Genomic DNA, 27931 nt, shown 5'->3' on the forward strand with positions numbered 1-27931 from the left:
ACATGTCATTTTTCATTGGTTGTAAGAGAAATTATTTCTAAATTTCTACAGCGTTTGAAAAACAAAATACCGTCAATTTTGTTTAGCCAATGATTCTAATGGACCCTACACACACGCCGATTTATCGGCCGACCTAGCAAACTGCACATGTGTTAACTTGTTGGGCGACCAACATACAGATTTCGCTGATCAGGCTGTCCGATGGAAGTGATCACTCGGAGCTAATCCCACTACTCCTACCGTTTACAGCTGTATTGCCAACCGCCCGACGGAAGTTCGTCCGTTACAATGCGCGGGAAAAAACGCTAACATGTCAGAGTGCTTGTTGGACGAAACTTTAATGAAAGACTGCGAATGTTTGTCGTGGAAGGACCATAGCAACAGAGATGAAAGAAATGCAGCGCTTGCTACATTGTTGGAAGTGTTAAAAAAATCAAGCTAACGCTGTCTGCTGTGAAGAGCAGGTTACTGGACTGAAAAGCTTTTTACGGTTTCGACAGTTGTTGAATGCTTCATTTCTTGTGTGTGTGTGTGTGTGTGTGTGTGTGTGTGTGTGTGTGTATTGCTGTATCTATTATCCGACGTGTGACACAACATTAGTTTCTTAAAACATGTGTGTGTATGTAGGGTCTTTAACACTTCGTCGGGACCGATGACCGTAGCAGTCTCGTCCCTTTAATCCCACAAACCAACCAATACTTCGTCGATTTGTCAATCTTTTTTTTTCTTAACGCCAAACTTCTTTTTTTATTAATTCTGGCTGTGTTTTACCCTACAACTGTAAAGCATATTTTACGACACTCAATTCATTTTCGCTTCGCTAAACAGTTAAACTTCCTGAGATAGCCGTTTCGAATCCATACGTATATTCATAACTGCGTAACGTAGCCTGTGGTTGACCTAGACCTATATAGCTAAAATGTATTTTGCGATACTTTGCTTCACTTTCTTTACATTAATATGTTTTCTTTTTATATCTTCATGCCGTGCGTCGTGATATCCATTAGAGCAACAGCGCCTCTTTTACGATACTCGATTCACTTCCTTTCCGACAAATGTTTGTTATTTATCTGTGACTGAGTATCGTAGTTGTAACTCGAAATTTCTTTTCGCTGTGCAATAAATACTCGCAATCAAAACTGACTGTTCTAGTTAAGTTTCAAAATGACAATCGGTCTGAAGGAAGCTGTTTCTCTCCTACTTTACTTATGTTGACTTCCGCTGATTGGGTTTCTCGTGTTGTAGTACAGTGACACTGAATTTTCTTGACTGTGCACACTAGGGCTAAATGTTGGTTGTTATGAATATTTTTTGCTAAATGTTGGTTGTTATGAATATTTTTTTTGTTTTGCTACCAGTCACTGTTGTGGCGTAGCAAGACAGCCACGCCACGGAAGTAGCCGAAAGGCACGCGTTTAGTTCATGCAGGCAAGAGAGAGGTGTGTAACATGATACGTAATGAATACTATAAACAAAAGTACGTAGCTTCTGGAATACTTAACTTTAATCCATCCTTGGTACATCGCTATTGACGATATAAGTGAGACTCCATAGATACATGCAATGTTAGTAATGGCGCCTTGCTAGGTCGTAGCCATTGACTTAGCTGAAGGCTATTCTAACTATCTGCTCTGCAAATGAGCGAGGCTTCGACAGTGTGCATCGCTAGCTACGTCGTCCGTACAACTGGGGCGAGTGCTAGTCAGTCTCTCGAGACCTGCCTTGTGGTGGCGCTCGGTCTGCGATCCCTGACAGTGGCGACACGCGGGTCCGACATGTACTAATGGACCGCGGCCGATTTAAAGCTACCACCTAGCAAGTGTGGTGTCTGGCGGTGACACCACAATCACATTTATTTATTTTGCTTTAATTTAATACATTGCTACATGTTGAGAATAAGTTTTGCTCATCGTCGCTCGATTTCATTGCATTCATATGAAAACAAAAGCTACTGAAATAATATAAAACTATCTATTTGATGATTTACAAACTATACTATAATCTTGACACAGTCGTTCTTGTGAGAAAACAGGGCGTGGCCGTTGTTGCTGTTGCGATGTTGAGCTGCATTTTGTTGACTGTGCAGGACGAGTAACGCTTTCTTTGCGTCATTTACTATGTTACGTTAATCATTTTACATTCTTCCGTATTTCAGAGGTTTTGCGTCAGAGTTAAGAGTGCCAAGCTTCATTCTCACGTATTTCTCGGAGAATTAATGTATTACATTGCAGAATTGCATCACAGTACTACAGAAAATTGTAGTTATAATGTTATGATGCAAACTGCGGAGACAACGTTAAATAATTATTACTACATACTAACTGGTGCCAAAATATCGTCATGTATTCAATCAACAATATACCGATTAACATCACGGCAACAGAGGGCGTCACTTTTTCAATCTCCCACCTCCCTCAGTACTCCATTTTCTCAAAGAAGCGGCTGCGATAGGATTATGTTATATCCTATTTCTAAATTAACAGATAGTTAAATTTAGATTTTTTCCAGCCAAATTTGCATATGGAAGCAGTGAAATCGCCTGATGATGAGTACAACCAGCTCTAAAGTGCATTATATTAACAATAATTAACAATTAACAATAAATAACAAATGTGCTTGCTAGCAGAACAAAAAAAAAGAGGCAGTGAATTTTCTTGTTGAGCAGCTCGCGGGGTGTTTTCTGAGTAACACGGTTGGCTTTCCGCGACGCCAATACGCGTCGTGTTCAAGATGCAAGTTATGTTGTCGGCAACTGAGGACCAAAATTCTCGACTCCGCTGATAAGTTCTATGTTTATACATTAGGTTTCAGCTTATCTATTTTGAGAAATGAGAGACCAAATTTGGATAGAAATAATAAAAAAATGTTTTTGATGAGCTTCGTAGTTCTTACCTTCCGCCACCATATGTGAGCGGGTTAGCGTGAGAAGCTGCCGTAGACAGGTTCAGCTCACGGTACTGCCAGGAGATTTTCCTGTGCAGTAGGGCCGAGAAAGGGTGCACTGAGGCTCGGGCAAACTGAATGAGAAGTAGCGGCCGGCCGAAGTGGCCGTGCGGTTAAAGGCGCTGCAGTCTGGAAGCGGAAGACCGCTACGGTCGCAGGTTCGAATCCTGCCTCGGGCATGGATGTTTGTGATGTCCTTAGGTTAGTTAGGTTTAACTAGTTCTAAGTTCTAGGGGACCAATGACCTCAGCAGTTGAGTCCCATAGTGCTCAGAGCCTTTTTTTTTTGAGAAGTAGCGACTCCAAAATTTGGAAAACCGCAACAGCCGGGCCGGCCGCTGTGGCCGAGCGATTCTAGGCGCTTCAGTCTGGAACAGCGCTGCTGCTACGGTCGCAGGTTCGAATCCTGCCTCGGGCATGGATGTGTGTGATGTCCTTAGGTTAGTTAGGTTTAAGCAGTTCTAAGTCAGGGGGCTGATGACCTCAGATGTTAAGTCCCATAGTGCTCAGAGCCATTTGAACCATTTGCAACAGCCGGGAGAGTGCTGTGCTGACGCCAAGGCTTGTCATACCGGATCCAAATGATGTCCGCCATATGGCAGAGGATGACAGCCAGTCTGCGTCGCGCGCTCCACTGGGCCTGATCGCGAAGCTACGAGGGCAGTTCAATAAGTAATGCAACACATTTTTTTCCTCGGTCAATTTTGGTTGAAAAAACCGGAAATTTCTTGTGGAATATTTTCAAACAATCCCGCTTCGTCTCGTATAGTTTCATTGACTTCCGACAGGTGGCAGCGTTGTACGGAGCTGTTAAAATGGCGTCTGTAACGGATGTGCGTTGCAAACAATGGGCAGTGATCGAGTTTCTTTTGGCGGAAAACCAGGGCATCTCAGATATTCATAGGCGCTTGCAGAATGTCTACGGTGATCTGGCAGTGGACAAAAGCACGGTGAGTCGTTGGGCAAAGCGTGTGTCATCATCGCCGCAGGGTCAAGCAAGACTGTCTGATCTCCCGCGTGCGGGCCGGCCGTGCACAGCTGTGACTCCTGCAATGGCGGAGCGTGCGAACACACTCGTTCGAGATGATCGACGGATCACCATCAAACAACTCAGTGCTCAACTTGACATCTCTGTTGCTAGTGCTGTCACAATTGTTCACCAGCTGGGATATTCAAAGGTTTGTTTCCGCTGGGTCCCTCGTTGTCTAACCGAACACCATAAAGAGCAAAGGAGAACCATCTGTGCGGAATTGCTTGCTCGTCATGTGGCTGAGGGTGACAATTTCTTGTCAAAGATTGTTACTGGCGATGAAACATGGGTTCATCACTTCCAACCTGAAACAAAACGGCAATCAATGCAGTGGCGCCAAACCCACTCCCCTACCAAGAAAAAGTTTAAAGCCATACCCTCAGCCGGTAAAGTGTGGTTACAGTCTTCTGGGACGCTGAAGGGGTTATTCTGTTCGATGTCCTTCCCCATGGTCAAACGATCAACTCTGAAGTGTATTGTGCTACTCTTCAGAAATTGAAGAAATGACTTCAGCGTGTTCGTAGGCACAAAAATCTGAACGAACTTCTCCTTCTTCATGACAACGCAAGACCTCACACAAGTCTTCGCACCCGAGAGGAGCTCACAAAACTTCAGTGGACTGTTCTTCCTCATGCACCCTACAGCCCCGATCTCGCACCGTCGGATTTCCATATGTTTGGCCCAATGAAGGACGCAATCCGTGGGAGGCACTACGCGGATGATGAAGAAGTTATTGATGCAGTACGACGTTGGCTCCGACATCGACCAGTGGAATGGTACCGTGCAGGCATACAGGCCCTCATTCCAAGGTGGCGTAAGGCCGTAGCATTGAATGGAGATTACGTTGAAAAATAGTGTTGTGTAGCTAAAAGATTGGGGAATAACCTGGTGTATTTCAATGCTGAATAAAACAACCCCTGTTTCAGAAAAAAAAATGTGTTGCATTACTTATTGAACTGCCCTCGTACTTTTTCTCACAGCCCCATCCACTTATTCAGCTGAACAGAGCTGTGACGGAGTGTATTGGAAGAAACCGTTAAGAGTGGCCTGTTACTTAAGCATCCAGAATACGAGATCTCCATTAGCAGAGCAGGCTGCCAGGTGCCTGTTTACGTCTAATGGACACAAATAACGAGCCACCTTGAAAGCTGCACGCTCCATACTCCTTCCTCCTTACATCCGTTTGTCTTTCAGATTCGTGTAACAGAACAAGAGACTAGGCCAGCGAGGTAACCAGTCGAACAGAGGCAGACCCAGTTACACTATGAGCGCTAGATCTGAGCATTCCCTGCACGCACGGAGACTTTCGTGTTGTCCCATCCTCCACACAGACAAGGCACAGGACCCTCCAGGATGTTTATAATTAGTAAAAATACAAAGCTCATTCCGTAATTAATGCCCCACAATTTTTATCTCAGAACATGTTTACTCTTAAAATTTAGAATTTGGTGACATAAAATGATACAGTAAATTGTCCAACGAGACCAGATTTAAAGTGTGCCACTTAATCAACACATATTCAAGGATATTTGGATAACGCAGAGCAGCGGATGGTAAAGGTGTATTGTTAATAATGAAACACACTTGCCATTGCAAAGAATACTTCCACTGTATAACTGTATTACTGAAAAGATTCACACACATGACATAAATGGATACCAACTTCCTTTCGTCTTCCTTAACCATGAAGGCTAAAATGTATGTATAATTGTTTGTGTTAATAACCGTGCATACCTCAACATCTGTTCCACTGTGAAGGGATGCAGACTGCATTTTTCAGACAGAAAAAAACTGGAAGGCTTGAATAATGTAACGCAGATGAGGGGTTACTGACATGGTCCTACTGTAATGTTTTCAGTGCTTGCAATATGTGCAGTGGTTAGTAATGACATATGAGTGAACAGTGTAACATCAGTATCGACATTATCAACTAGTTGAATTGCGATCATATTACTGACGGACCCGGTTCATGGTTCAGAGCCACAATTGAAGGGTTTCTGGCAAAAACAACCAAAGTCAATGAACGCCAAAAATGAGATTATTAGTAGAATGGGAATAACAGATGCTCCTTAGTAGAATGGGAATAACAGATGTTACTCTCTCGGTGTACATCACATACTACATTCTACAAAAGCAACCGTAGTCATTGACTTATAAGTGCCAAGAAATATAAGCAGTGACAGTTGACTTTCCAGCAAGAACAACCATAATCAGATGACACTGATTGTTTTTGCTTGCAATCTACAACATGCATGTGTTCCAGCCATCAGCTGTTTCCGTTGCATTAGGTCGAAAGTTGAGAGGTATCCTGAGTGCTCGGTAGCATGGCCACTTGACAGGCAGTAGAACCGAAGAAATGCTGAGGTAAAAGTATACAGAGTGAGTACCTTATAAAAGCAACAAAGGTGTTTCAGTTCCTAGAAGGACAACTGGTGATGATTGCAGGTACGTTGCTTGTTAACTTTAAGGTCATGTGTGGCCGATTACGAAGCACATGGTACATTTACGAGGGTGAGTCAAATGAAACCCTTAAATATTTTTTTAAAATATTATTTACTGTGCAGACGTGGTACAAAGCTGTATCACTTTTCAACATCATCCCCCCCCACGCTCAGTGCAAGTCCTCCAGCGCTTACAAGGTCATAAATTCCTTTAGAAAAAAATTTTGGTAGTGCGCTCAACCACTCATGCACCGCGTGGCGTACCTCTTCATCAGAACGGAACTTCTTTCCTCCCATTACGTCTTTGAGTGGTCCAAACACATGGAAATCACTTGGGGCAAGGTCTGGTGAGTACGGTGGATGAGGAAGACACTCCCCAAATACAGGTCTGTGATTGTTGCAACTGTTGTACGGGCAGTGTGGGGCCTTGCATTGTCATGTTGCAAAAGGAAACCTGCTGACAGCAATCCACGTCATTTTGGTTTGATTGCAGGCCGCAGGTGGTTTTTTAGGAGATCTGTGTATGATGCACTGGTGACAGTGGTCCCTCTCGGCATATAAGGCTCCAAAATCACGCCTTTTTCGCCCCAAAAGAGAGTCAGCATAACCTTCCCTGCTGATGGTTCTGTTCGAAACTTCTTTGGGTTTGGTGATGAGGAATGTCGCCATTCCTTGCTCGCTCTCTTCGTTTCCGTTTGGTGGAAGTGAACCCAGGTTTCGTCCCCAGTAACGATTGTTGCAAGGAAGCCATCACCTTATCGTTCAAAGCCAGGAGAAGTTCTTCACAAGCATCAACACGTCTTTCTCTCATCTCCGGAGTTAGCTGCTGTGGCACCCATCTTGCAGATACTTTGTGTAACTGGAGCACATATGCACAATGTGGTGTGCTGACCCATGACTAATCTGTAAACATGCTGCAATGTCATTCAGTGTCACTCGGCGGTTTTCCTTCACTATGGCTTCAACTGCTGCAATGTTCTGTGGAGTCACAACTCGTTGTGCCTGATCTGGACGAGGAGCATCTTCCACTGAAGTCACACAATTTGCGAACTTCCTACTCCTTTCGTATACCTGATGCTGTGACAAACATGCATCACCGTACTGAACCTTCATTCGTCGATGAAGTTTAATAGGTTTCACACCTTCACTACGCAAAAACCGAATAACAGAACGCTGTTCTTCCCTGGTACAAGTCGCAAGTGGAGCGGCCATCTTTATACTGATACTGCCACGGTATGTGTGCATCTGCACTATGCTGCCACCTACAGGCCTTTCTGCACGCTGTTTGTAGCACGCTTACCAACTTACAGGATAACGGCGCGAAAGTTCGATCTGTTATTAGAAATTTAAGGTTTTCATTTGACTCACCCTCGTATCAGTAACCATTGCGGTTCACATATGGTAAAGCCATATGACTGTATTGTATTGTACGGAATCGGAGACCTAGAAGCGACGGAGAGGCTTCGTCCCGCCGTAGCCCTCAGTGGTTAACAACCCCACAACATGCCACAGCAGACCACCCACCCTACCGCCGCCCCACACCAAAACCAGGATTATTGTGCGGTTCGGTCCCCAGTGGACCCCCTCCGCCCCCTCCCCCCCTCTCCCCCCCCCCCCCGGCAACGTCTCATACCAGACGAGTGTAGCCCAAAGTGTTTGCATGGTAGAGTAATGATGGTGTACAGGTAAGTGGAAACAGTGTTTGCATAGCAATCGCCGACATAGTGTAACTGAGGGGGAATAAGAGGAACCAGCCGGCATTCGCGGAGACAGATAGAAAACCGCGTTAAAAATCATCCACAGGCTGGGCGGCACACCGGACCTCGACACTAGTCCGCCGGATGGAGTCGTGCAGGGGACCGGCACGCCTTCCCACTCGGAAAGCAGCGCGTTAGATCGCGCGGCTAACCGAGCGGGAAGCAATATGATAGTTATTATTACTAATAGTTCTGATACATTTGCATGTATAAGAGACTGAAATGCTTTTCAAGGATAGTACTCTAAGACCGAGAACTCCTGGTACTTTCAGTGGTAAGTCATCTAAGAACGAACACAATTCTTACCTCTCAGGACTCATATCGTTTTCCGACGTAAAATGGAAGAGGTCGGCGTGCCGGGAAAACTGACCTTGCTTATAACCATGATATCACCTATTCTTATGAAGTAATGGCGTTGGGGAGGAAGTGTGCCACAAGGCTATGATTGCTCTAAATGGAATAACTGGAGCAAGATTAAGAAAGGTCCGCCATTCCTTAAAGATAACGGGCGTTTCATTCAAGGACATGAAGGGTAAGTACCATTCAAGACTAACCAAAACTGCTGATGCGGCTCTTATACTTATTAGAGGGCACGTAAAGTCATGCAGGGTCACACTCCCACTATTCCCGTCGTGATAACTCAGAGTACATTTACCAGAACGTTGGAACGTGAGTATTATTCACAAAATGTTCCTTGATGAAGTAAGAGTAAATATGCCATACAAGCTTTATTATTGTGTTTTAAACGAATTTAAAATTAAATTCGGTATTCTCAGAACAGGTATTTGTCGCATATGCGATGCATTAGTAACAAATCGAAAGTGCAACAGACCATGAAAACAATAATGTATTAATGCAGAAGAAAGAGTTTCATCAGAGGATGGCAGATAAATTTTCTGAAATTAAGAGAACGTACGAACAAGTTCCTAGAGAAGGGACTTGCATGGTAATTTCATTTGACCTCATGCAGAATCTGCTATTGCCTCATATATATACCAGCGATGTATTCTTTTGCGGGTAACTCTGGTATTATATGTTTGGTGCGCACGATTTGGCAGACGACGGGGCTACCATGTATGTTTACACAAAATCAGTAGGAAGAAAGGGGGCAGATGAAGTAACGTATATGTTGTTGCATTATTTTAATAGCCGATCATTTAGTTCTCTTGAGTGACGGGTGCTCTGGACAGAATAAAACTCATACAGTTGACTATTTCCAAAACATGCTTGTTCACTGCCTTCATCTCTTCAAGAAAGCGAGGGGCCAATACTTCCATCCCAATTATCAAGCCCTTGCTCTGAGAAGAAAAAGAGAACCACATCGCCAGAAGTACCAAATGACTGGAGTGAAATAATGAGTAAACGCCGCAGCTGACCATCTCCATTTGATGTCGTCGTCGTGACCAAGGGCATGCTTGATGATGGAAAACTTGCAGTACCTCCTTACTTCTTAAAAACGCGAAGACCATCCTTGACTCAAAGAAATTTTCGCCTAATGGAAACACTGTATCAGATAAATGGCCCTTTATTTTGAAACGGGATACGTACTGTGGCCCTCTGGGACAAATTTAATGTTCACAACAAAGTTGATCTCTCTCAAAGCGTAGAAGTAAACCTACTGCATGGAAGTCCTATTCGTCTTACAACGGCAAACTTACATGACTTGAAACGGTTGTGAGAATTCCTTCAAATGTCAGAATGTAGGCTGTTCGACACACACAGCTGGATATACACTACTGGCCATTGAAATTTTTACACCAAGAAGAAATGCAGATGATAAACGGGTATTCATTGGACAAATATACTAGAAGTGACATGTGATTACATTTTCACGCAATTTGGGTGCATAGATCCTGAGAAATCAGTACCCAGAACAACCACCTCTGGCCGTAATAACGGCCTTGATACGCCTGGGCATTGAGTCAAACAGCGCTTGGATGGCGTGTACAGGTACAACTGCCCATGCGGCTTCAACAAGATAGCACAGTTCATCAAGAGTAGTGATTGGCGTATTGTGACGAGCCAGTTGCTCGGCCACCATTGACCAGACGTTTTCAATTGTTGAGAGATCTGGAGAATGTGCTGGCCAGGGCAGCAGTTGAACATTTTCTGTATCCACAAAGGCCCGTACAGGACCTGCAACACTCGGTCGTGCCTTATCCTGCTGAAATGTAGGGTTTCGCAGGGATCGAATGAAGGGTAGAGCCACGAGTCGTAACACATCTGAAATGTAACGTCCACTGTTCAAAGAGCCGTCAGTGCGAACAAGAGGTGACCGAGACGTGTAACCAACGGCACCCCATACCATCACGCTGGGTGATACGCCAGTATGGCGATGACGAATACACGCTTCCAATGTGCGTACACCGAGATGTCCCCAAACACGCATGCCACCATCATGATGCTGTAAACAGAACCTGGATTCGTCCGAAAAAATGACGTTTTGCCATTCTTACACCCAGGCTCGTCGTTGAATACACCATCGCAGGCGCTCCTGTCTGTGATGCAGCGTAAAGGGTAACCGCAGCCATGATCTCCGAGCTGATAGTCCGTGCTGCAAACGTCGTCGAACTGTTCGTGCAGATGGTTGTTGTGTTGCAAACGTCCCCATCTGTTGACTCAGGGATCGAGACGTGGCTGCATGATCCGTTACAGCCATGCGGATAACATGCCTGTCATCTCGACTGCTAGTGATACGAGGCCGTTGGGATCCAGCACGGCGTTCCGTATTACCTTCCTGAACCCAACGATACCCTCTTCTGCTAACAGTCACTAGATCTCGTCCAACGCGAGCAGCAATGTCGCGATACGATAAACCTCAATCGCTATAGGCTAAAATCCGACCTTTATCAAAGTCGGAAACGTGATGGTACGCAATTTTCCTCCTTACACGAGGCATCACAACAACGTTTCACCAGGCAACGCCGGTCAACTGCTGTTTGTGTATGAGAAATCGGTTGGAAACTTTCCTCATGCCAGCACATTGTAGGTGTTGCCACCGGCGCCAACCTTGTGTGAATGCTCTGAAAAGCTAATCGTTTGCACATCACAGCATCTTCTTCCTGTCGGTTAGATTTCGCGTCTGTAGCACGTCATCTTCGTGGTGTAGCAATTTTAATGGCCAGTAGTGTATTACCAATGGAGATATTGATGGAGACGAAGACAAGAGTGATGGGTGCACCGAGTGAAATCATTCTAGTGAATAATGACATCACTGTGTAATTTTCTTAATCCATTTTCAGTACCACGCCGTGTAAGGTGAATAAGTAAGAAAAACTATAAAAATATCTATAGCACATCACGTTTTGTTGAAAAAGTTGTGATAATATTGCCTTGAAATTATACTGAACAAGCTCAGCCCATACATTGAGGAAATATTAGACACAGCACAAGCAGGGGTCAGAAAAGGTAAATCAATAGTCGACCAAATATTCACACTAAGAGAAATATTAGATAAGAACTGCGAGCACAATCATTATGCCTTTTGCCTGTTTATAGATTTTAACAGCATAGTAAGAGAGGAAATGTGGAGGATAATGGCAGAGTATGGAATACCGGACAAGCTGATAAAGCTAACTAAAATGTGTGTGATGGAATCAAAGTGTAGACTGAAAGTACAGGGGGAGTTCTCAGAAGTGTTTGAAGTAAAAACAGGAGTGAGACAGGGAGATATTATGTCACCAACCCTGTTCAATTTGGCCCTCAATAACTCCCTGAGGAGAGCAACATGTGAAAATGCAGGAGTCACCATAGGAAAAAAGATAAATGTTTTGGCTTTTGCGGATGATATTGTGCTGATAGGACAGAACATGGAAGAACTGGAGAAAATGGGGACTGTGCTGATGGAAGAAGCTAAGAAAGTAGGTTTAACTATAAACGAATGTAAAACAAAGTTCACTGTAGTAGGAAGAAGAGCTTATTTAGGACCAAACCAACTAAAAATCGGAAATCTAACAATACAGAAGACAGACACATTCACGTACCTCGGTGTCAACGTCAACCAACAAAACTGCATAGAGCTATGTACAACATCATAAGATCGAAGTTACTATGTAGGCAGGCAAAAATAAGAATATATCAGACCATCATCAAGCCAGTAGTGTGCTATGCAAGTGAGACATGGACCCTGACAAAGAAAAAAGAGAAAAAACTCATCACTTTTGAAAATAAAGTACTGAGAAAAATATATGGACCAGTGAAAGAAAATGAAAAATGGAGAATAAGGAAAAACAGAGAACTCCGACTATTATACACAATGCCTGACGTCGTTGTCAGTGTGAAAATTATCAGACTTAAAATTGTACTAACGTGTGAGGAGGAGACGGAGGAACACGGTGATAAAGGCTGTAATGGAAGGAGAAGCTGAAGGAAAGAGACCACTGGGACGGCCGAGAATGAGATGGAAGGGTAATACCATGGGAGACATGCAGATACTGGGTCTGGGAGATGAAGATCCAGATGACAGGGAAGTGTGGACTGGACTGATTGAGGCCAAAGGCCGGCTGCAGTTTGTGTGGCCAGTATAAGCAAGTAATATTGCCTTGAACTAAACGTGCAACTATAATCACAGGTTCTGCTGCATTAAAAGGCGAACGTAAGAAACATTATGTGCATCTGTGGCAATTTAAGGCAAAAACAATGTCAGCATATTTTTTGTTGTTTAAGAAGACTGTTGAAATTTTTGGCGTTGAAAGTTTAAAAGAAACTGTTTCTTTCCTATGAGCAAAGGTATGAAAATTTTGCCAGCTTTCAACGTAACACAGTATCAAATACAGACAGCTTCTTGCCTGTTCTGAATATTTCATTTTTTTTTACCTTGGTTGTTTTTTTGCCAGAAACCCTCCAATTGCAGGTTGCCTGTCATACGGCCTCAGGGGCAACAAAAATTTGATTTCAAATATTTCGTATAATTATTGATCGAATTTAAAATTTTAAAATGCTGTCATAATTTACTCACTAAGAGATGTAATCTTACATTAAAAATTTAACCAGAGTAAGACACACTACAATTAGAAAGTGTGTATATGTCTCGAAGCAGTGTAACTCATGGCATGCAAATTACCCAGACTATATTCGTCCAGTATTTGAGAATGAGAGCACTTAGCGACTTCCAAAAACTTTACATTTAGAAACTTACTCCCACTTACATATCTAACACATTAACTCATTTGCAGAGAAATCAGATGCCTGGAGCTGTTTTATACATGGGAGTTTGATTCTTTAAATAATCTGGGGTTTACTGGAAATGTAGCTAGACAACATACAAATTCTCTTCAGAATACAGTTGCAGGTTAAACTTCACAACAGGCTTCGGTTGTGTTCCGGAAAGTGTAACTGAGCATGACTCTGGAATGCCTGAAGCAATTTAATACACGTTTACACTGACTGACAATAAGAAAAGCCAACAGCGGTGCCGCAGTGGTAACACCATTTCACGACAGACCACCGAAGTGCTGTCAGCTTGGCCACCACTTGGATGGGTCACTGTCCGGGCCTGCTGAGTGCTGTTAGCAAGCAGGGTGCACTCAGTCCTGTGAGGCCAATTGAGGAGCTACTTCATTGATAAGTAGTGATACCAGTCAGAAAACACAATGGCCGGCAAAGCAGTGTGCTGACCACGTGCCCCTCCGTATCTGCATCCGGTGACACCTAAGGGCTGAGGACGGTACAGTGACCGATTGGTACCGGTGGGCACTCAAGGCCTGTTTGGACAGTGTTTGATTTTTGTTTTGTTTTGACGTTAATAAAGTGAAGAGTGCAGGAGTGAAGGAGGATATGAAATGAAATTAACAAGTTGAGAGGGTATGTGATGTTATATCAGTGATTACACAATCGAGTAAAATTTACAAAGAACTTATCAGTATGAGTCCACTTATAAGTATGAAGCTGCAGTTCATTTGCGTAGGGAGCCTTTAGGCCGATGTAGTCTCTCCCGGGACAAGATGGCCAACAAATGCTGTAAATCGTCCTTGACATCCTTGATACTGGTACTGGAATGGACTGAAAGGGACCCTTTCACCAGGTTCATTTGGGTAGGGTATCATAAAGCGGATGTATCATCTCCTGAGACAAGATGGCCAACAAATGTTGTAAACCGTTCTTGATATCATTGACACTGGTACTGGAGTGGAGTTCACAGTCAAGTTGGTTCCACATATGTTATATTGGGGACAGATCTGGGGATCTTTCTGCCCACTAGAGTACCTCAACATCACACAGACGGTTCACAGAGACACATGCCACGCGTGGACAAGCTTATTCTGTTCAAAAATTGCAACACGATATTGTCACATGAGAAGTAACTTAAGAGGACGCATCTTGTCCATGACATACTGTTGTGCTGACAGAGCTCCCTCAATCACTCCAGCCATCACCTGTAGCCATATCTGCTGACTCCCTCCATCTTGATACCAGGAATAACGCACACTGCCTCTCCAAAACTTTAGAAAAATTGGTCCCCTCCATATGTCTCCTCCATACTCGCAGACGATAGGCATCCAGGGTAGTGCAAAACAGTGATACTTCACTGAACACAATGCAACGCCATTCATAGCAGTCTGTGCTTCCTAGTCACGGCACAACTCCAAATGCAGAGTTTGTGTTGTAGTGTTAACTGCAGCCTGTACATGGGACGTTAATTCCCTAGTCCAGTTGATGCTGGTCTCTGACCAATGGTGCATGATTGCTGAGAGTCCCTTTTTGCTCTTAGGTGGCAGGTGTAGATGTGAAAGGGTAACCATGTGTCCGATGCACAATATGGCGAACCTGCCTTGTGGTGATCAGATGATGTCGACTGGAACGTTAATGACGAGTTTGCCTGTTGTCACTGTTCTATGTAGTACATCATAGGGCTACTGCCACATCCAAAAGTCCTACCAACCTGGATACACGATTCGACCAACCAGCCAAATGGAGACCCACAATAAGGTCCCTTTCAAACTCTGTCAAGTGCTGATAACACTGTCTCTCACGAGCTGCAGCATCTCCGTGTCCTTCACAGTGATTACTCAACATCTGACGCTGTTATTGCCCGATTATGTAGGCCTATATCCTACCAGACCTGGTAACAACACTAAACATGAAGACACTGATGCACTCTGGTGACTGTTCTACCTAACACAAATCTGTAGTTTTCATACCCATTGATAAGAGGCACATGGTCTCCAGTGGCTTATTTCTGGTGGATTATTACAGAATAATTGGATTTCTTATCCCCATTTACCTTCATATCTCTACTGCGCGGAATTGCCAGTGCCATCTGGATCCTTCCCACCAACACCAGCTGTTCTGAATTGTGCAATATACCCTATGTTCCCTTAACCCTCCTGGCCTCAACCTTCGTTAGTCATTGTCACTACCCATCTAGCCCCTTCCCTGTTCCAGTTCCAGCACTACATAGCCCTCTACTCCACCAACACACCCACTCTTTTTACTTCTCTCATTTTTCGCTACCCCCTACCCTCCATCTAACTTCCGAATTGCATCTAGTTAACCTACCCCCTCTCCACCTCGTCCTTGTATGCTCCCACAAGCAGCACCTTACCGTCATCCACTCCTACCCTGCTGTCCCTCCCTCAACCTGCCCCAGCCTTATCGTTACCCCACCAGCCGGTTGCTTCTCCCACCATTCACTGCTGCTCACAGTCTGGCCCCAGCACCCAGAGATTTCGATTATGAGTGTGTGTGTGTGTGTGTGTGTGTGTGTGTGTGTGTGTGTGTGTGTGTACGCGCGTGTGTTGTCTATTTCCAAAGAAGGCCTTGTTGGTTTGGAGCTCACCTTTTGACAGTCTTTTGTTGTGCCTGCCAATCAGCATCTCTGCCAGATGGTGAGTAGCAACTATCCTCCTTTTCATAATATTGTTGCACTGAAAATAACTGCACAACAGTGTAAATGTCAACTGTATGGGGTGTGTGGCTTGTTTGGAAACAAACTTGTTCCATTCACTCTTCATACTTGCTGTCGACATCAGTAATGTCCACATTCAGGCTTCTGTTCAGTTCTATCCTTGGGGTTGTCTTTCTGGCAGTATTAGTTATACGTTATCACCAATACACAGCAGTATCGATAGGTTTATTGATGAAGAGTTGTTCGATGTGCACCTCACTATCGGTTCAATGAGTGCTATGGAACATTGGTACAACGAAGCGATACTGAGCTGTTTCGACTGAGAATTGTAGCATTACCCTGTGTCTGTGTTGTACACTTTGGCGATTGTGTAGTGCAGATTTCTTGATTGTTGTGCGATATTTTGAAGGAAAGAAGAGCTATGATACCAAACGAATAAATCATAATGACATTATCACTCTTTAACGAGCCACTAGAGACCACTGTCCCTTATACCAAAATACTAAGAAAATATCCCTGAACCACCTCTGAAATTGGGTTCTGCCTGTTTAAGCCTGATACAAAATCTGGTAACTAGCCTTTATAACTGTGCTTCCCAACCTATCTAGGACCATTAGTTTATACATCACCAAATGCCCCCAACAAAGTTGATCATCTGACTTCACTTTAGATTTAAAAAAACAAACACTCTTCTTTTTATAATGTGAGAAGGTGAATAATACATTGTTAACATTCAAAGAAATGAAACACATTTGTCTATGCAGCTGTTTTATTTAATCAATAAATAATGATTAGTTATAACAGATCTTTTTACATTTCCTGTGGTGTCAAGCAGTGCACGTCCTAACTCACGGCCGAAGTATATTCCCTTCATTGTTTCTGTTGCCGTTGGTACGAGAGCCGTTCGTTCGCTTTCACACCTGTAAATTTCTTTCAATTCAGTCAATATTCTTGAGGATTTTTCACGTAATAACAAATTGCCTCTACTGACTTTTCGACTAAATGTCGCTATTTCTCTATTCTCTAAGCGTACGAGGGTTGGAACTTAAATTGTGGCAACTATTTATTCACAACCGATACAAGAGATTTACAAAATTTGTTCAAATGGATCTGAGCACTTAACTGAGCAACTCAACATCTGAGGTCATCAGTCCCCCTAGAACTTAGAACTACTTAAACCTAAGGACATCACACACATCCAAGCCCAAGGCAGGATTCGACCGTAGCGGTCGCGCGGTTCCAGACTGAAGCGCCTAGATCCGCTCGGCAACAACGGCCGACAAGAGATTTACATGTTCGCACGTGTTGCTGTCCTTCAAAGTACTCACCAGCGACGTGGAAGGCGTAGTGTACCGTTAGCAGAGTCTGTTCTGTTGATGGTGCGAATGGAGCGGTCTACTGCCTGTCGAATCTCTGGAACAGTTCTGAAGCGAATGCCACGAAGTGGTTCCTTCATCTTCGGAATCAAATCAAAGTCACAAGGACTTAAGTCCGGGGAGTATGGTGGATGGTGCGCATTGTCGTGCAAAATGATGGGTGGGATGCGCAGAAAGTGTCGCCGCTTCTTTCGCAAAGCCGGTCGCAGGTGATGCTCGAAAAACGAACAGTAATACTGTGCACTGACGGTCTGCCGTGGAGGAACGTAATGCGTTAGGATAACAAGCTATGGCTGTTCTGTTCGGTCGATGGGAGTCCTTGTGACTTTGATTTGATTCCGAAGATGAGGGAACCACTTCGTGGCATTCGCTTCAGAACTGTTCCAGAGATGCGACAGGCTGCAGACCGTTCCATTCGCACTATCAACAGAACAGGCTCTGACAACGGTATACTGCACCTTCCACATAGCTCGCAACGGGTTCTACACAACGCTGGTGACTACTTTGGACAGTAATAGGTGCAAACATGTAACTCTTTAGTACAGGTTGTGAATAAATAGTTGCCACTATTTAAGTTCCAAACCTTATATTTTCAGTGTGTTGTCTGTGTGGAGTCCAACTAATTTGGTTCGTATTTCATTATTTGAAAACATTTCATTAGTTACTGATAGTAGGTTTAGAACAGACATTTACGCTAATCAGCCAGAACATTCTGACCACCGACCTAATATCGATATAAATCCATCCGCGTGATAGCAGCGTCACCTGGCGAGGAATGACTGCTGGTCAGACACACGCACGAGTTTGCCCGAGAGCAGGTTGTGATGACCCGGAGGCATTTCGGAAACTGCACGACTTGTCGGATTTTGGAGAAGTGCTGTGGTGAGTGTCTTCAACACGTGGCGAAATCAAGGTGAAGATGAAGAAGTCAAGACGTCGTGGGGTTGAGCGGCCATCCCTCATTACAAATGTCGGATGTTGTATTCTGGGCAGAGTGGTAAAACAGGATAGGTGGCGAACTGTGGCGGAACTAAATCATACTTTAATGCTGGGCAGTGCACCAAACACTCCCAACGATGGGCCTCCGCAGCCAAAGACCCGTGCAAGTGCCAATGTTAACATCACGACGTCGGCAACCACGACTCAAATGGGCACGTGACCATAGGTACTGGACATTGGCACAGTGGCAAAGCGTTGCACGGTGTGATGAATCCCGGCACCTTCTTCATTATGCCGATAAAAGGTCGCGAATCCATCGCCTTCCAGGGGAACAGCTCCTTGACACCTGTAGTGCAGGATGGAAACAAGCTGGCGGCTGCTCCATTGTGCTCTGGAGAGCATTCATGTGGGCATCCATGGGCCCAGTGCAGCTTGTACGAGGCATCATGACGGCCAAGGAGTATCGTACACTGGCTGCAAATCACGTACTCCCCTTAGTGACCATCATGTTTCCTGACAGCAGAAGTATTTTTCAACAAGATAATGCGTCATGCCACAGGACCAGGAGTGTGATGGAGTGGTCCGAGGAACACAGTGGCGAGTTCCAATTGATATGCTGCCCCCCCCCCCCCAACTCGCCAGATCTGAACCTAATCGAACACATCTGGGATGTGATGGAACATGGCGTCAGAGGTTATCGCCCCTCTACCCGGAATTTTAGGAAATTAGGTGACTTGTGTGCGCAGATGCGGTACTAAATCCCTCCAATCCCTCCAGCGACCTACCAAGACCTCATTGCTTCCATGCCACGACGTGTCGCTGCTGTTATCCGTGCCAAAGGTGGACACGCAGGCTGTAGGTAGGTGATCAAAATATTCTGGCTGATCAGTATATTTAAGTGTTGATTTTCCAAATCATAAAAACCAATGTTAATACAATTCATTTCTGATGACTAGCGCCGGGCGGTGTGGCCGAGCGGCTCTAGGCGCTACAGTCTGGAACCGCGCGACCGCTATGGTCGCAGGTTCCAATCCTGCCTCGGGCATGGATGTGTGTGATGTCCTTAGGTTAGTTAGGTTCAAGTAGTTCTAAGTTCTAGGGCACTGATGACCTCAGATGTTAAGTCCCATAGTGCTCAGAGCCATTTGAACTATTTCTGATGATAGCACTGACTAGCCTTTTCAGTAGTTGCAAGGGCAACAGTCTGGATGATTGACTGATCTGGCCTTGTAACAATAACCAAAACGGCCTTGCTGTGCTGGTACTGCGAACGGCTGAAAGCAAGGGGAAACTACAGCCGTAATTCTTCCCGAGGGCATGCAGCTTTACTGTATGATTACATGATGATGGCGTCCTCTTGGGTAAAATATTCCGGAGGTAAAATAGTCCCCCATTCGGATCTCCGGGCGGGGACTACTCAAGAGGATGTCGTTATCAGGAGAAAGAAAACTGGCGTTCTACGGATCGGAGCGTGGAATGTCAGATCCCTTAATCGGGCAGGTAGGTTAGAAAATTTAAAAAGGGAAATGGATAGGTTGAAGTTAGATATAGTGGGAATTAGTGAAGTTCGGTGGCAGGAGGAACAAGACTTCTGGTCAGGTGACTACAGGGTTATAAACACAAAATCAAATAGGGGTAATGCAGGAGTAGGTTTAATAATGAATAGGAAAATAGGAATGCGGGTAAGCTACTACAAACAGCATAGTGAACGCATTATTGTGGCCAAGATAGATACGAAGCCCACGCCTACTACAGTAGTACAAGTTTATATGCCAACTAGCTCTGCAGATGACGAAGAAATTGAAGAAATGTATGATGAAATAAAAGAAATTATTCAGATTGTGAAGGGAGACGAAAATTTAATAGTCATGGGTGACTGGAATTCGAGTGTAGGAAAAGGGAGAGAAGGGAACATAGTAGGTGAATATGGATTGGGGGACAGAAATGAAAGAGGAAGCCGCCTGGTCGAATTTTGCACAGAGCACAACATAATCATAACTAACACTTGGTTTAAGAATCATGAAAGAAGGTTGTATACATGGAAGAACCCTGGTGATACTAAAAGGTATCAGATAGATTATATAATGGTAAGACAGAGATTTAGGAACCAGGTTTTAAATTGTAAGACATTTCCAGGGGCAGATGTGGACTCTGACCACAATCTATTGGTTATGACCTGTAGATTAAAACTGAAGAAACTGCAAAAAGGTGGGAATTTAAAGAGATGGGACCTGGATAAACTAAAAGAACCAGAGGTTGTACAGAGATTCAGGGAGAGCATAAGGGAGCAATTGACAGGAATGGGGGAAATAAATACAGTAGAAGAAGAATGGGTAGCTTTGAGGGATGAAGTAGTGAAGGCAGCAGAGGATCAAGTAGGTAAAAAGACGAGGGCTAGTAGAAATCCTTGGGTAACAGAAGAAATATTGAATTTAATTGATGAAAGGAGAAAATATAAAAATGCAGTAAGTGAAACAGGCAAAAAGGAATACAAACGTCTCAAAAATGAGATCGACAGGAAGTGCAAAATGGCTAAGCAGGGATGGCTAGAGGACAAATGTAAGGATGTAGAGGCCTATCTCACTAGGGGTAAGATAGATACCGCCTACAGGAAAATTAAAGAGACCTTTGGAGAGAAGAGAACCACTTGTATGAATATCAAGACCTCAGATGGAAACCCAGTTCTAAGCAAAGAAGGGAAAGCAGAAAGGTGGAAGGAGTATATAGAGGGTCTATACAAGGGCGATGTACTTGAGGACAATATTATGGAAATGGAAGAGGATGTAGATGAAGATGAAATGGGAGATATGATACTGCGTGAAGAGTTTGACAGAGCACTGAAAGACCTGAGTCGAAACAAGGCCCCCGGAGTAGACAATATTCCATTGGAACTACTGACGGCCGTGGGAGAGCCAGTCCTGACAAAACTCTACCATCTGGTGAGCAAGATGTATGAAACAGGCGAAATACCCACAGACTTCAAGAAGAATATAATAATTCCAATCCCAAAGAAAGCAGGTGTTGACAGATGTGAAAATTACCGAACTATCAGCTTAATAAGTCACAGCTGCAAAATACTAACACGAATTCTTTACAGACGAATGGAAAAACTAGTAGAAGCCAACCTCGGGGAAGATCAGTTTGGATTCCGTAGAAACACTGGAACACGTGAGGCAATACTGACCTTACGACTTATCTTAGAAGAAAGATTAAGGAAAGGCAAACCTACGTTTCTAGCATTTGTAGACTTAGAGAAAGCTTTTGACAATGTTGACTGGAATACTCTCTTTCAAATTCTAAAGGTGGCAGGGGTAAAATACAGGGAGCGAAAGGCTATTTACAATTTGTACAGAAACCAGATGGCAGTTATAAGAGTCGAGGGACATGAATGGGAAGCAGTGGTTGGGAAGGGAGTAAGACAGGGTTGTAGCCTCTCCCCGATGTTGTTCAATCTGTATATTGAGCAAGCAGTAAAGGAAACAAAAGAAAAATTCGGAGTAGGTATTAAAATTCATGGAGAAGAAATAAAAACTTTGAGGTTCGCCGATGACATTGTAATTCTGTCAGAGACAGCAAAGGACTTGGAAGAGCAGTTGAATGGAATGGACAGTGTCTTGAAAGGAGGATATAAGATGAACATCAACAAAAGCAAAACAAGGATAATGGAATGTAGTCTAATTAAGTCGGGTGATGCTGAGGGAATTAGATTAGGAAATGAGGCACTTAAAGTAGTAAAGGAGTTTTGCTACTTGGGGAGCAAAATAACTGATGATGGTCGAAGTAGAGAGGATATAAAATGTAGGCTGGCAATGGCAAGGAAAGCGTTTCTGAAGAAGAGAAATTTGTTAACATCCAGTATAGATTTAAGTGTCAGGAAGTCATTTCTGAAAGTATTCGTATGGAGTGTAGCCATGTATGGAAGTGAAACATGGACGATAAATAGTTTGGACAAGAAGAGAATAGAAGCTTTCGAAATGTGGTGCTACAGAAGAATGCTGAAGATTAGATGGGTAGATCACATAACTAATGAGGAAGTATTGAATAGGATTGGGGAGAAGAGAAGTTTGTGGCACAACTTGACCAGAAGAAGGGATCGGTTGGTAGGACATGTTCTGAGGCATCAAGGGATCACCAATTTAGTATTGGAGGGCAGCGTGGAGGGTAAAAATCGTAGAGGGAGACCAAGAGATGAATACACTAAGCAGATTCAGAAGGATGTAGGTTGCAGTAGGTACTGGGAGATGAAAAAGCTTGCACAGGATAGAGTAGCATGGAGAGCTGCATCAAACCAGTCTCAGGACTGAAGACCACAACAACAACAACAACAACAGCACTGACTACTGGGAGTGGATGCGCAGCGAATAAAATTAACAGAAGAGTAAAACAGACGAGGGCTACTTTTGATGAATGCGTATACTTGTGTTAGGAATCATTACACAGGAAAGTACAAGAATGGATAGGGGAACAGGCTGGGATAAAGGCGTGTTTTGGCTGTAATGGAAACGAAATGGATGTGCCAAGTGCATGTAGCCAGACGAGTGGATAGTGAATCGATCAGGAAGTTCTCTCTTGGTTTGCAAAGAATGGAGAAAAATCTGAAGCCAACGGCCTTGCCACAGTGGTAACACCGGTTCCCGTCAGATCACCGAAGTTAAGCGCTTTCGGGCTGGGCCAGCACTTGGATGGGTGACCATCCGGTCTGCCGAGCGGTGTTGGCAAGCATGGTGCACTCGGCCCTTGTGAGGAAAACTAAGGAGCTACTTGATTGAGAAGTAGTGGCTCCGGTCTCGTACATATGGCATATGGCCGGGAGAGCGGTGTGCTGACCACATACACCTCCATATCCGCATCCAGTGACGCCTGTGGGCTGAGGATGACACGGCGGCCGGTCGGTACCGTTGGGCCTCCATGGCCTGCTCGGGAGGAGAAAAGAGAGAGATCTGAATGACCGCCTAAGGCAGCATGAATAGATCAACCTATGAAAAAAATCCAGGAGTAGTGAAGATGAGATTTCACTGAAAACGCTGCGGCATGAAAGGCCTGAAAGAGACATTTATCCAAAGCTGAATGTCAAATAATTGACGATGATGATTTAATAACCACTGCAGACTAACGTAGTAATGAAAACTTATAGTATTTTTTAAAAAAATAATTTATTGCTGTAACTAAACCTAATGGCACACTTTTCGTTTCTACCCGAAAGAAAGGAGGCTACAACGTCAGTGAGTCATAACTAGCATCAGTCAGCTCATACAGAAATCTGGGTTTAGCAATTTATAACGATGTAAAACGGAACGATGAAATGGATAAAGCTAGTGGTTAACTTCAGTTCACAGGTCAGATGCTAGGAGATTCCTTACAAAACACTCGTGTGATCCGTCCTATAATGCTCAGATGTGTGGCAGCGATACCACATGGGAGTAGCAGCCGATACTGAACTAGATATGGGCAAAGTCGTTCATCCTTGGGAACTAGTTCGCTGGTGATCGCTCTTTCTTGGGAACCGTTCATTTTTACTCGTTCACCGTTCATTTGTGCTTGCTGTTTGGTTCTTACGAAAAATTGAAAATTAGTAGCATATGTGACTGAAGATGGAAGGCGCCAAGAGGGAGCACTTACCTTCCCCGTGGAGTACTGAGTTTTTATTCATAACAGAATTCTCACACACTTGTAGTTTTCGTGATTCTGCAAAACATCTCGTTTAGCCAACTGTAGCGTCATGTGGCTGACAGCAGGGAAATAATGTAAGGTGGCGCACGAAAAACTCTGTCCCGAGTACAGACTGCTCGCCAATTACGCACTATTTGTTGACCGCTACTAGCAGAATAGATAAACATGTAATAATTAGGCAGTGAAGTAATAACAAATAAGCTAACGCAAACAACTTCGAAACAATAGATGACGATTGGTAAGCGACAATGAGCAGCTAGTACTCGGGGCCGATTTTTCGTGCGCTACACTGTACTACTGAAATAATATTGTAGGAGTTATCATATTTTCTTTACAAAATGTGACACAATACACTCGGTTATAAGTCGGTCTGCCTTCCATAATAATGAAAATGCTCTTTTACCTTGGACAAAAAAAAAGACGGAAAATGGCCACTAGTGTGTGTCGTGCCGACGTCCTTAGCATGTGTAATAACAAAAAATCTTTCCTTTTTACGAGTATTTCTTCTGCTGTTTATCGAAAAGGGGCAGTAAGCTGATACGCCGTTTTGTTACCTGAAAATACGTATGTATTACATACCACGTTATTTTTATGTAATTTACGTAATTATAAAATATGTTTTAATTAGCGGTCGTGGAAGCTGAATAGAACCAGACCAGAAGTTCAGAGTACAAAGGGCTCTGAGCACTATGGGACTTAACATCTGAGGTCATCAGTCCCACCGAGCGAGGTGGCGCAGTGGTTCGCACAGTGGACTCGCATTCGGGAGGACGACGGTTCAATCCCGTCTCCGGCCATCCTGATTTAGGTTTTCCGTGATTTCCCTAAATCGCTTCAGGCAAATGCCGGGATGGTTCCTTTGAAAGGGCACGGCCGATTTCCTTCCCCATCCTTCCCTCACCCGAGCTTGCGCTCCGTCTCTAATGACCTCGTTGTCGACGGGATGTTAAACACTAATCTCCTCCTCCTCCTCCTCATCAGTCCCCTAGACTTAGAACTACTTAAACCTAACTAACCTAAGGACATCACACACATCCATGCCCGAGGCAGGATTCGAACCTGCGACCGTAGCGGTCGCGCGGTTCCTGACTGAAGCGCCTAGAACCGCTCAGTTCAGAGTTCAAAACAGATTTGAAGCATCTAGAATGAGCTTGCGAAGCGAACGGAACGAGCAACGACAACTCGATACAGAAGTATCAGCAGTCGGCAATGAACTGCGACGAGTGGCCACCCGAAGGAGGACGAGTCCTACCGAGTGAGACCGAGACCGAGACAGACGGGAACGGGACCGAGGCTGGAACGAGGCCGGCCGACGTTCCCTTTGCGGGAACGAGACCGACCGTTTCCCGTTCCCGGGAATTATAATTAGTAAGCTGCGACCGAAGTGAACTATGAAACACCGTCCCTTAGAATACGTTCCTCGCTCGTTCCCTTCATCTTGGTGAACCGTTCCTTTGGACTCGTCAGTTCGCGAATGACCCATCTCTATACTGAATGTATTCAGAAAGGGGTAGCACGAATGGTCACAGGATTTTTTAACCCTTGGGAGAGTGCCACGAAGAAACTTGAAAATCTGAACTGGGAGACGTTTAAAACACCAATTAGCCTGCCAGAGTTTACTTAGAAGGTTCCAGGAACCAGCGTTCGTGAGGATTCTAGGAATATACCACAACGCCTTACGTATGCCTCCTGTAGAGACCGCGAAGGTAATATTAGGCTAATTATAACGTGGTCAGAGAGGCATTTAAGAAAATCGTTTCAGCGCTCCATTCACATTACCTTTATGTCTGCATGCCTACTCTGCAGTTCACGGTTAAGTGGTTGACAGAAGGTTCATCGAACCATCTTCAAGTTACTTCTCTACCGTTCCACTCTCGAACAGCACACGGGAGAAATTAACACTTAAATCTCTCCTAGCAAGCTCTGATTTCTCATATTTTAATACAATGAATATTTCTCCCTGCGTAGGTGCGTGTCAACGAAATATTTTCGCATTCGGAGGACAACGTTAATGATTGAAATTTCGTGAAAAGGTCCTGTCACAACGAAAAAGGCCGATGTTTTAACGATTACCACCCCAATTCAGGTATCCAATCAGAGACATTCTGTACTCTGCTTCGCAATAATACAAAACGAGCTGCCCTTCTTTGAACTTTTCCATGTTCTTCAGTTCTATCTGATTTGGATCACATACCGCACAGCAATACTCCAGAAGAGGACAGGCAAGCGTAGTGTATGTAGCCCATCTCTTTAGCAGCCCTATTGCATTTACTAAGTCTTCTGCCATTAAATCGCATTCTGTGGTTAGTTTTTCCCACAGCATTGTCCTTGTGATGGTTGCATTTTAAGCTGTTCGTAATTGTAATTCCCAGGTATTCCGTTGAATTGACATTCTTTATAGTTGTGTGATTCATTGACTAAACCCTCCCTCGAGCATGGGTGTGTGTGTGTGTGTGTGTGTGTGTGTGTGTGTTTGTCCTTAGGATAATCTAGGTTAAGCAGTGTGTAAGCTTAGAGACTGATGACCTTAGTAGTTAAGTCCCATAAGATTTCACACATACACACATCTGTCTAAACGAAGTTTAACGGATTACTTTTAGCACTCAAGTGGCTGACTTTACACCTTTCATTATTTAGGGCCAGTTGCCACTTTTCGCTCCATGCAAATAACGTGTCTACAGCCGGGTTCACTCACGCAACTAATGTGGCACCACAGCTTGTGGCTTTCTGTAGTGACACCGTCAGCTATCGTTCACACAGGACGCCATAAAATCTACGTAGTTCCACAGTTTTCAATATGGCATCAATTTAAATCATATGGGCAGGTGTGAATGTAATAGTGCAGGTTATGGCAGTAAGAGCTGTGTCAAAAGTTAAATACTAGGAAGACAAAACCCAAATGTTGAATCCAGAAATAGATTTCACACAAGGGTAAATCGGGGGCCATGAACACAATTATAAAAGAAACAACACGCGCAGGCGAAAACGCTGCCTGCAATAGCAAACTAAGCAACAGCTGGCAAGTAAATTTCATCTGGAGACGCGCCACCCTTCCGAGATTTTACAAACTTATTATATTCGTTGAGATACGCATTTCGAATAACTACTTTTTAGTTTAACAGCTGCCACATCAAACTCGGGAGCTATTTGCTGCATACTATCCACAATTTATGCAGTGCTGGTCTCACAAATCACGAAGTTAATACGACCTGCTTTTTTGGTTACTTATGTTAAGTTTAATTATTTATTCATTCAAAAATCTTTTAAGATTATAGGATATGTCACTGAATTTCAAATATTGCCCCTCCGACCTCCCACCCTCCACCCCACATAAAGACACACTGCTGCAGGGAAACAAGCATATGTTGCTGTTCTTGTATTTCCAGAAGCTGCGAAAGTGTACCTGCTGACCACTGTTTTCACTTTTTTCAGTGATAGAACGAAACCACACTGAAATGGAGTGCAGCTGCAATTACTCCGCGATAACTGCGACAGAATGCTTGTGTTTCGAAATACTGCCACCAGGGAGCAATGGTGGAAGGGAAGTGGCGCAACAAAGTACAACCAAGTTGAACTTTTTGTAGCATGACAAATGTCCCGTCTCTTAAGTTGCGCCACTACGAACAGGGGGCTTACACATGCAACTGCAATATGCCACCAGCTGTGGCGACAGTTTTGTTTCGTGTGTGAATGCGGCTTAAGTCATTTTGAAGTTGGTTTTAATATTCTACGAGACAGTAAATGGCAGCATCGTCTGCAAACAATCTAGAGCTGCTCAGATTCCCTCCTAAACTGTTCAGTTACTATGAACTGTGATCTTTCTGAGAGGAAATAGCGAATCCAGCCCAACTGAGACGATACTCCGTAGGCACGCAATTTGATTAGAAGCCACTTGTGAATAACTATGTCGGAAGCCTTCTGGAATTCTAA

The 27931-nt window shown here is 44.1% G+C and overlaps 1 protein-coding gene and 1 pseudogene across 1 annotated transcript in view; one reads left to right on the top strand and one right to left on the bottom strand.

Annotated features, from left to right (window-relative positions):
* The window catches only part of LOC124803143 (UNC93-like protein MFSD11), a 176189-nt gene that overhangs the window by 141901 nt on the left and 6357 nt on the right, over positions 1-27931 (bottom strand). The window lies entirely within an intron of this gene.
* LOC124803889 lies at positions 22932-23049 on the top strand (annotated as a pseudogene).

This window comes from Schistocerca piceifrons, chromosome 6, assembly GCF_021461385.2.
Source record: "Schistocerca piceifrons isolate TAMUIC-IGC-003096 chromosome 6, iqSchPice1.1, whole genome shotgun sequence".
Lineage (NCBI taxonomy): Eukaryota > Metazoa > Arthropoda > Insecta > Orthoptera > Acrididae > Schistocerca > Schistocerca piceifrons.